Genomic DNA, 10,036 nt, shown 5'->3' with positions numbered 1-10,036 from the left:
AAAAAACTTAAGAAACAGTGCCCAGGCCTTGAGTTCAAGCCCCAATATCAGCATGCACACACACACACACACGCACACACACACACACAGGAGGCTGAAGGAGGAGCGCTAACCAGTCACACTGCCGGCATGAGAGGCGAGAACACAACACTGGGATGTATTATTTTCAGGTTCTCTATCGTTTAAATATCGCTAATAACATGAACACTGGATAGGACTGTAAGGAGTCATAACCGAGCTTACATGTATCTTCATAGAGCCAAGAAATGAATTCTTTGGAAAGAGAATCTGTTACTTATCTTTGCTTCCAGAAAGTTCATCTATTTTCTTGGATGTTTTGATCCTTCCTTTCCCCTTCATGGCTCGTGCAGGGATCCTCATCTTCACACCACTGCCGCTGAATTTCCTGCTTTAAAAATTGATTGAAGAAGTGAAATTAATTTGCAGCATTATTGAAATGTATCTCATTCTATATGATAGGAAGATAAAAGGATGGGATTAAGATAAGATAATATTTAAAATATTTAGTATCAACTGCAACTAATAAATCTATTTTTATTCTTAAAAATAGAGTTAATTAAAATGTGTTTTTTCCTCATTCACCATCGTAGCTTTTAGTGCGTATTTTGAGGATGTTTTCCTTCTCCTCTCTACCTCTAACTTTTCCTTCTCCTCTTGTTTCTTCTCTATTTTCTTGAATGGTGTTTCTGCAGGGAAATGTTGCTAAAAAATAACTTCCCACAATTTGTCATAGATGATGGCAGTGATCTCCAGAAGCAAAATGTTTTAATAGCTCTCCTTGAGGAGGTATAGAAAACACAAGAAATAAATTAGACTCTCTTCATGGGCTGGAACTCTGAAATTTTTCTGTGACTCTGCTCTGATATTGCTTTGCTTTAAAGCAAAGTCAATTCTTTTTCTCTTGCCCTGTGTGTCCCACCTGTGAAACCCGGTGTAAAATAGAAAGCTATTTATTCATCTGCATTTTACCGCTCTGGGCTCTCTCGTTGGGGTCCTGCACAACAGAGTTTATGAAAATTCAAATACGGTATTAAAGAGTTATCAAATTCTGATCAATCAATTTAAGTTCAGCCGATTTAGGAAGACTGGATCTCAAATCTTCAAGCAGAACTTCAGATCCTTCCTGAATATGTGATGTTAGGAACAAATGAAATTCTTAATGATAATTTCCCTGCCTGGTTTTCCTTCAGCCAGCCTGTTTGGTAGATAGCATTTCTTTCTAAAAGTGATTTCCCTGTCGCTTCTGTCCCCATCAATAAAATGGTTCTTACAAAATGGGAGAAAGTGGTTTGGGGCGGAATTTGTATTGTCCTCATGTGGTTCGAGTTTGGCCAGAAGAGCACGTCAGAGACTTGCCCTTAGCCCCAAAGCACGGGGGTTTCTGCGTTGAATTCCGGGATAACCTCCTGTCTTCCCGCCCGGCCACAGGCCTTTGTCTTTGTTTCTGTTTTCTTTCTGGCTTCCATAAATAATCTGCAAAGTGGACAATTGGCAGCCAGAGAATCAATAGGCCCTTATATCTTCTCTAATTAATTTCTCATTGTCAAGTACTCACAAGGCATTTATTGGAAATAAAACAACTCTTCCTCCTGTTATGGGCTTTTGATAGATGGCAAAAAAAAGCAAAAAAACAAAAAACAAGGCAAGATTGAGGATGGAACCAATGGCAAAATGGGTTCTCTGAGTACACTGCCGAAGGGTTCCTCCACCTCGATCTGGACGTCTGCACTGGAAGACACTTCTCTAAATAACTAACTATGAATGTAAACAGTAACTGTTCAGGGTTTCATATCTTATCTTTGTATTTTCTTCCCAGTCCCAGGCTTGTGCCCAGGCCTGCGCGCTGCCCTGGGCTGCTTTTGTTCAAGGCTGGCGCTCTACTACTCGAGCCACGTTTTCAGTTCCTGTGGTCCTGAGGATTGCCTCCCTTCTTTGAGGTAGGTCTCCCTATGTTGTCCAGACTGACCTGAGACCTGTGAACCTCCTGCGTTTCCCGTGAAGTGCTGGGATTACAGGTGTGCATAGTTAGTATCTCTGCCTGTCAGGATATCAAGATTTCCCCTACTACTGTGCATTCAAAGTTACCTTACAGTCCATCGATATAATATTGCATATTAATTATATGCCTAATAAATTTAACACTATGTGTTTGTATATGTCCTATCTCTAACTAATGTTATAGATAATAACATTTTTATTGTTGAAGGCTTCAATTAAAAAATTGAATCTCATTCTCTAAGTATTTTGATTAAAATTTTTTTCTCTACCAAAGCAATTTAAAAGTATTTTCCCTGTCCCAGACTTGTTTTTGCTTTCATGATTTAATGATGGTGACTTTTTACCTCTTTTCATTTTCTTCCCATTCTCTTTAAGTTTTCCCCCCAGTGTCAGAGGGTCTTTGGGGCAGTGGAGAGGATGTCTGTCAGCTCGCCGTTTTGAGCAGTAAACTGTTACTGACGCCTCAGATCCTGTCGCAAAGGGGTCAGGAAAAAACGGAGCAGAGGGAAGCAGAGGAAAGCAGCTGGAGGAGAAAGGTAGAGCCCGTGGGACACAAGTGCGGTAATCCCGCACAGCCATCGCTATCCGTAGCTGGGAAATCACATCACCTTTCCTAGCTCACAATTTCTTTTCCTCCCTCCCTCCCTCCCTCCCTCCCTCCCTCCTTCCCTCCCCTTCCTCCTTCCCTCCTTCCCTCCTTCCTTGCTTCTTTCCTCCTAAACAATGCCGCGTCTTGTCAAAGCTCCACCACTTGAATCACGCCTTCCAGCCCCTTTTCGCTGTGCATTTTGACCGAGGCATCCAAGGACCCAGACCCCACCCCATATCTCCTCGTAGCCATTTTTATGGGACACACCACCGCACCCAGCTTGGCAGTTGAGACAGGCTTCTGCTAACATTTTGCTCAGGTTTGCCTTGAACTCCAGTCCTCTTGATCTGCCCCTCTCCAGCAGATGGGACCGTAGGGGCACGCCCCCTGGCCTCGCTTTCAGCCTCTTCAGCTACACAACGCCATGGTTAGATGAGATAAACCCTGAAATTCTCCATTACCTGAATTCACAAGACAGCACAATGGTTTATCCATAATCACCCAGTAAGGAAGATGAAACTGAGTCTTGAACGCGTGCTTTCCGATGTCCTGTCGCGGCCTACCAAGCAGATCTGAGCAGTCTAACCTGGGGCCGGGGGCCGCAGGGTGGGGACGGCCAACAGGTCCTTGCCCAGGGCGGTGTCCTCCCCTGGCAGGCAGGAGCGTGGCGGTGGCGGTGTGTCCTGCAGGCTCACGCTGTCCCGGCCCTGGGACTTTGCACGCGGAACGTCTGTCAGCAGAGGTATATCCCTGCTTTCTCCCAGGAAGGTGGGGATGTGCTGCTGGCGTGGCTGAGCCCAGAGAAGAAAAGTCGGTCTGGACAGATGGCGGCCCGGCTGCAGCGCAGCGGTGGCCTCCGGGCGCCCGGAGCCGGGCTGACAGCTTTCCTCTCCTGGCAGCCATGTCCTCGCTCCTCCAGCCTTGTGCGAGCAAATGTCTGTGCAGCAGCTCCACACGCCCGTGAGGGCTGCGGCGGAGCACGGGCGGGGCCTGGGCAGCTCGCTTCCTTCAGTCTCTTCCGCAGCCCTGGCAGGTTTCCTTTCCTCTTTCCTTTCCCTAGCTTTCCCTGTGGATTATATGCACATAAATATAGTCTTCCCAGTCACGATTAGGATGATCAAAACCCAACCAAGAAATCCTCAGTCTTTCAACCATGCAGATAAATAACCACATAGAAAATCAAACCAACCAACCCTGTGTCCTCCAAGCTCATTGAAGGTGCTGCCCAACCCAGCTCCCGACCAGCTTCATGCGGACCCGAGTTTCTGGTTTGCATTGCGTCTTTCCACTCTGTTTTCTCTTTTTTATTGTCAAGGCGATGTACAGAGGGTTGCAGCCGCATGAGTAAGGCAGTGAGTACATTGCTCGTCAACCTTGTATCCTCCCCTCATTGTTCTCCTCCACTCTGTTCTGTGCTCTGGCCTTGTGCTGCTCAGCTTCCCCAAGGGGTCCTGTCCAGTCCTCGATGCACCTTGCAATCATCCAGCAGTCCTTTGTCATCAGACCAAGCGTCCTCAATCCCGGCGCTTGTGACTTTAGACTCTAGGCATCCAGGCATTGGAAGGTGAGCCAGATGACTGGGAGGTAAAGAGTGATAAAACACGACCAGAATTTCCAAGTAGAATTGGTTCCCTCCTTTTCTTCACCTGGCTGCCTTCTCTTCTCTTCTTCCAGTAATTCTCAGAAGGAAGCTAGCGTGTTCCTGAGTAAGTGGTTACTGGCTTAGTCTTGGGTCCGAGCTTTGTCATTGTATCTGGGAGTGTGGTAGCCTAGTATGACAAAGTAGGGATTCTTCAGGTTATAAGGTGAGCATGAGCTATAAGGCTTTTTGCTTGTACTTTCCTTTATTTTGTGCTATGCATATTCTCTTTCTAAAAATCCGTACACATTTAATGCAGTAGTCTGATGCGTTTGGATATGTGTTGGTGGAATTGTCTTTTCACTATTAAGGTAATAGACATATCTGTCACTTCCAAATGCTTCCTTTTGCTTGTGTTTTCTTCTACTTTGTTTGTGTGGTAAGAATAGTTGGTATAAAATCTACACTCAACCAACTTTGAAGTGCACATCATAATGTTCTTAACTATAGATGCCATTTCCTATAGAAAAGATCTGTGCCACTTTCTCATACAACTGAAACCGAAAAAAAAACGGTTAAGGTTCATCTGTTGAAGGCTTGTTCCCCATCGGGGGGTACTGTTCGGGTACTGTTCGGGTGGAGCACTTTGGGGTGGTGTCTCGGGAGAGGGAGCGGTGGCACTGGGTGGTGTGCTGTGGAAGGGTTACTGGAGCCCCGCGCGCTCCCCATCCCCCTTTCCCCCTCTTCCTCCCCTCCCACTTGCCTGCAGGATGGTGCCCGGTGAGCAGTTATGCTCTGCCTTTTATACGTTAGACGTTGTTATCTCAGGTACCTCGTCTGCCACAAACAAAGCTGACCAACATAATCGCCTGTGTGTATTTCTAGAAGCAGATAGATAACGAAGGCTTTAAACTTCTGAATGCAATGAGTTGGTGAAAAGCACCTCTAGCTGTAGACACTTGCACAGAAAGAGTTTCTTTCTCAGGCTCTGTACACTTCAATGCACACGCTGCCACCACTTTGATCGTTTGTGGTCTGGCTCTTCAATGCGTAGGGTCAGCCTGGCTGTAAAGACACAAGACATTCCCACAGGTTGTGGGTTTAAGCTCACGGAAAGAGAGTCGTAACACAAAGCTTTCATGCCCACCTTCTGCTGGGGATTGAGAAACTCTCTTCTCTTCGCCTAAGCACCTGTGTTGAATTTGGTAGCTGTTGTGTTTGGACGGGTTTAGCAGTAATTAATCTCCAGGCTAATTATGAGCTCTGTTGTCATTTTGCTAGATGTAATTAAACTGCCTAGCTGGAGAAAGTTTGGAAACTACAGCTTCCAAGAAAACTCTTCCCTGTATCTTGGCAAAGAGCTTAAGAGTGACAACATAATCAGCCAATTAAATATAAGCTGGAAGTCTGATGTCCTTCAGGATGAATTTACAGGAAGAAGACAAATGTGTGTTCACAGGAGGTACCTGCTGTTTTACTGCTGCCTTTGTGGAGAGAGTTTGGAGTATTCTCAACATTTTCTGTCATTAATCCTTTTGATGGCTTTATTAAACAAGAAGCAGGACCAGCATTCTCGGTCCCATTTAAACAGACGATGTGATTTACATCACGAAGGTCAACGGTCCTGACAAAGGCATCGGGACCATGAGTCAGGAGAGTGAGATAATGAGAGTCCTTATAAAATATGATGCTGATCTACATAGATTCCAGCAGCAGCCCTCAGACGCACAGGGAAATGTGCTACACCTGTGATGAATGGCTTCAAGGTTTTGGAGGCCAAACTTGTATTTTATGGATTTTTTTTTTAATGATCAAGGTAAAGAGATGGAGACAACATGCCGGGTGAGCTAATGGCAGGTGAGGCTGCGGAGTACCATGACCGGCTGCTACAGCGGCGGGACGTCCTGAGGTGTGTGCAGGTCGGGGTCTGTGCACCTGTGGACCCGGCCCAGGGACTCGAGAAAATGTGCAGTGACTCTTGGACTCACATGGCCAAGTACTTTTTATAATGATCTCTTATTTATTGCATGGCTTTCCAACAGCAGTAATAGAAAAAGTAGTCTTTGACAAGAAACATATTCAAGGAAAATGATGACCTTTATCATACCGGTTGTGGGATAATACTGATAACTAAGGTTGGATGGAGTGGATCTCAAGTCCCAGTACTGGTCCGTGGATGGCTGCTTGCTTTCGCTCTTGTTGGGGTTGGGCAGGATCTCACTTCCTGATTCTTTCCCTTGCTGGAAATTTCATTTTGTGTGAAGTGGGAATCAGATAAGAAAACTCAACTGTTACACAGTTGCTGGGCACTAGTGGCTCATGCCTGTAATCCTAGCTACTCAGGGGACTGAGGTTGGGGTTCGTGGAAAGTCTGTGAGTTACTTATCTCCAATTAACCACCAAAAAAGCCAGAAGTAGAGCTTTGGCTCAAATGGAAGAGCATGATCCTTGAGCAAAAATGCTTGGACAGTGCCTGGGCCTTGAGTTCAGCAGACACAAAAAGTTTCATGTTCAAGTCCTGTATGTGTATAGAGGGTAATAGTTAATGAAAATCTTGACACGCTCTACCTAAGATCTCCTAATTAATCTTAATGTTTAATTTAATAAACAAAGGTTCGGACCTTAAATGATCTGATTTAGTGCCGGTAGTGACCATAGACCCTGGCTATGGTCTGAGTGCCCCGGCACATGGGTGAGTGATCACAGCCAGGGCCACACTCTACCCTTCTTACCAGGATGGAGTTTTCAGTGGCCAGGGTCCAGGTTTTCACACATTGATGTTGCTTTGGAAAATACGGTGGTCGTTAACAGACAGCATCCACTCCATTCTTCTAGAATGACTGATAGGCCCAGGACCCAGAAGAATCTCCGTCGAGTCCTTTGTGATGGGTGAGAGAAATGACACGCAAAATGTGCATCTCCTCTGATTACTTTGTGGGACCTGAGGACAAAGCAGAATGGTGAGTACAGAGCACGTTAGCGAGCAATAGCAAGATATCAGATACATCTATTCCCAGCCTTGATTATGGTCATTGCATGATTATATATATTTGTCAAAACTTCTAGAATTGTGTACTTCCAGTGTGGAAGGTGAACTTTGCTGTCTGTAAATTATACCTCAGTGACACAACTGGAAAAGCAAGAAGTGTTCTTGGGGTTTTCTAAGAAGAAACACAAATACACCATGTGAAAATAGTTTCAGTAACACAGAAGGCCAGCAAATGCCTGCCAATCATTTCTTGAAGAAGAAAAAATGAAACTCAACCGTTGATTGGTGTTGCTAGACAGTCTCACAATCCGTGTGTCTAGAATGGAAATGTCAAGTGTATGCTTTCATACAAACTCTTTGCTTCTGTTTGCAGACCTGGCCGCGCTCACAGCAAAGAGTGGCTTTGTCAGTTGAATGCTGTTCTAATGTCATTTCATTATTGGTCTGTGATAGATTTTTTTCCCCTGTAGAACTCTGTCTGCCTTTGTCTTGTATAAAAAGGGCATTTCTTTTCTTTTCTTTTCTTTTTTGGTTATCTTTTGTGGGGCTTGAACTCTGGGCCTGGGCACTGTCCCTCAGCTCTTCAGCTCAAGGCGAGCGTTCTACCACTTGAGCCACAGGGCCACTTCCGGTTTTCTGGTGGTTTATTCTGGCTTTGAACCGTGATCCTCAGATTTCAGCCTGTGAGCCCAGCATGCCCGGCTCAATTAGGGCATTTCTAAGAGTGGAGATGATTGAAAATTAGGAAGTTGAGTCTTTTGAGGATAACGTGCAGAATTACTTGGGAATGGCAAAATAATTACATAGTTAACACTTATTTATCACTTATTTTATATTCTGATTGTTGGGAGTAAGGATTCGTGTCTGTGTGTAAATAGACATTTGCACGTGTGCAGGAATTGGGCAAATAATACCAATTCTGAGGCGCTGACAGTGGGTGGGGGAACTATAAAACAGGAGCAGCTTCGTCTTCAGGCCTCTGAGATTGCTCAGCGGGCTTGTTGGGGCAGGAGCTACTCAAAGCTTTAAGGAGCTGATTACACACAGCTTCAGCTAATGTCCTGATGTAAATTGTCATCCAAGAAACAAACTTGTTGGAATTTTCAAAGTTTCCTATACTTTGAAAATGCCATGTATGCTCCAAATGCATGCATACTTTCATAGACGTTGTTTTTATTGTCTTTGGAAGGACATATGTGTGCATACCTGTCTATGTGCATATGTAAATACACATACATGCGTGCATATGTTCAGATCATTCTGTACTTCAAGTAGAAAGCACCTTTTATGGCTTTTCAGAGAATAGTTTCTAGGTGCAAGAAGCTCTGATCATTACATATTATAATTTTCATCATATGATATCTAATAGCTGATGTTTAAAATTTCTATTTTATTTTTGCTTATACACATTTATTCTCCTGCTTTCTGGTGATCACAGTTAACTTTGTGTGTGTGGGGGCAGTCCTAGGGCTTGAACTCAGGGCCTGGGCTCTACCACTGGAGCCATAGCTCCACATTCAGCTTTATTTTCTGGTTAATAGGAGATAAGAGACTCACAGACTTTCCTGCCTAAGCTGGCTGTGAACTAAGACCCTCAGATCTCAACCTCCTGAGTAGCTAGGATTACAGATGTGAGCCTGTCTCATGCAATTACCTTTTGATTTCTTTCTTTTCTTTTTTTTTTTTGTCGGTCATGGGACTTGAACTATGGGCCTGGGCGCTGTCCCTCAGCTGGTTAGCTCAAGGCAAGTGCTCTGCCACTTGAGCCACAGTGCCACTTCAGGTTTTCTGGTGGTTTATTGGAGATAAGAGTCTCATGGAGGGCTGGGAAGGTGGCTCAGTGGTAGAGTGCTTGCCTTGCATGCATGAGGCCCTAGGTTCGATTCCTCAGCACCACATAAGCAAAAAGAAAAAAACCGGAAGTGGTGCTGTGGCTCAAGTGGTAGAGCGCTAGCCTTGAGCTGAAGAACTGAGGGACAGCGCCCAGGCCCAGAGTTCAGGCCCCACAACTGGACAAAAAAAAAAAAAAAAAAAAAGAGTCTCATGGACTTTCCTGCTCAGGCTGGCTTTGAACTGCGATTCTCAGATCTCAGCCTCCTGAGTAGCTAGGATGACAGGCGTGAGCCACCGGCACCCGGCTTACCTTTGGATTTCTATTACACTATTGGATTAAAACATGCAGACAGAACCAGAGCAAGCCCTCAGAACTGTTTCCTGAACACAGACTCAGTCAGTTCTTTTCGAGCAATCTGACCAGCCCAGCGTTGCTGGAGACTGCCTGCCTCTGTGCTCTCTCACATTTTGCTCTGTCTGTGTTTCCTTCACGTATCATAGTACCATCGTCTCGTCTGTCTCGGGCTTACTAACTGATACTCCAGTGAGCACGTGTTTACTGAGCTCTTCTCGAGGTAGCCATGTGCTGTTTGTCTTGCTTAGAAAACACTTTTCTTCCCTGCAGTGTCTGCACCCGTCCTGGCCACTGCTCACGGCCATGCGCGCTGGGTCTCCATCTGCTCCCCCGGGCTTGGCTTGGCCTGGAACAGCTGACCGGCATTCATGCCGGGGCCCAGGGACTCCTACGTGATGGACATGCAACCGCAAACATCACAAAAAACATGAGTTCCATCGCGTTTTGCTACAGGTTTGAGGGGAGAGGCGTTGCGGCTGTTAGAGCTGCTGATCAGGCTCAGGCTTTGCTTTGTCTTCCTTTTCTGCTAGCGTCACCAGCCAGCTGCCAAGGCGTCTCGGGCCATCTTTCGTCCCACTGGAAGAGGATTTTTGGAGAACAAAACTCCGATATGGATATCTAAAGTGTGGCGGGGAGAGTAATTCCATGTCCTCCTTAGAAAGCCGAATCCGA

This window comes from Dipodomys merriami, unplaced genomic scaffold, assembly GCF_024711535.1.
Source record: "Dipodomys merriami isolate MVZ:Mamm:240054 unplaced genomic scaffold, mDipMer1.0.p SCAF_26, whole genome shotgun sequence".
NCBI classification, from domain to species: Eukaryota; Metazoa; Chordata; class Mammalia; order Rodentia; family Heteromyidae; genus Dipodomys; species Dipodomys merriami.
This window is presented reverse-complemented; position numbering follows the sequence as displayed.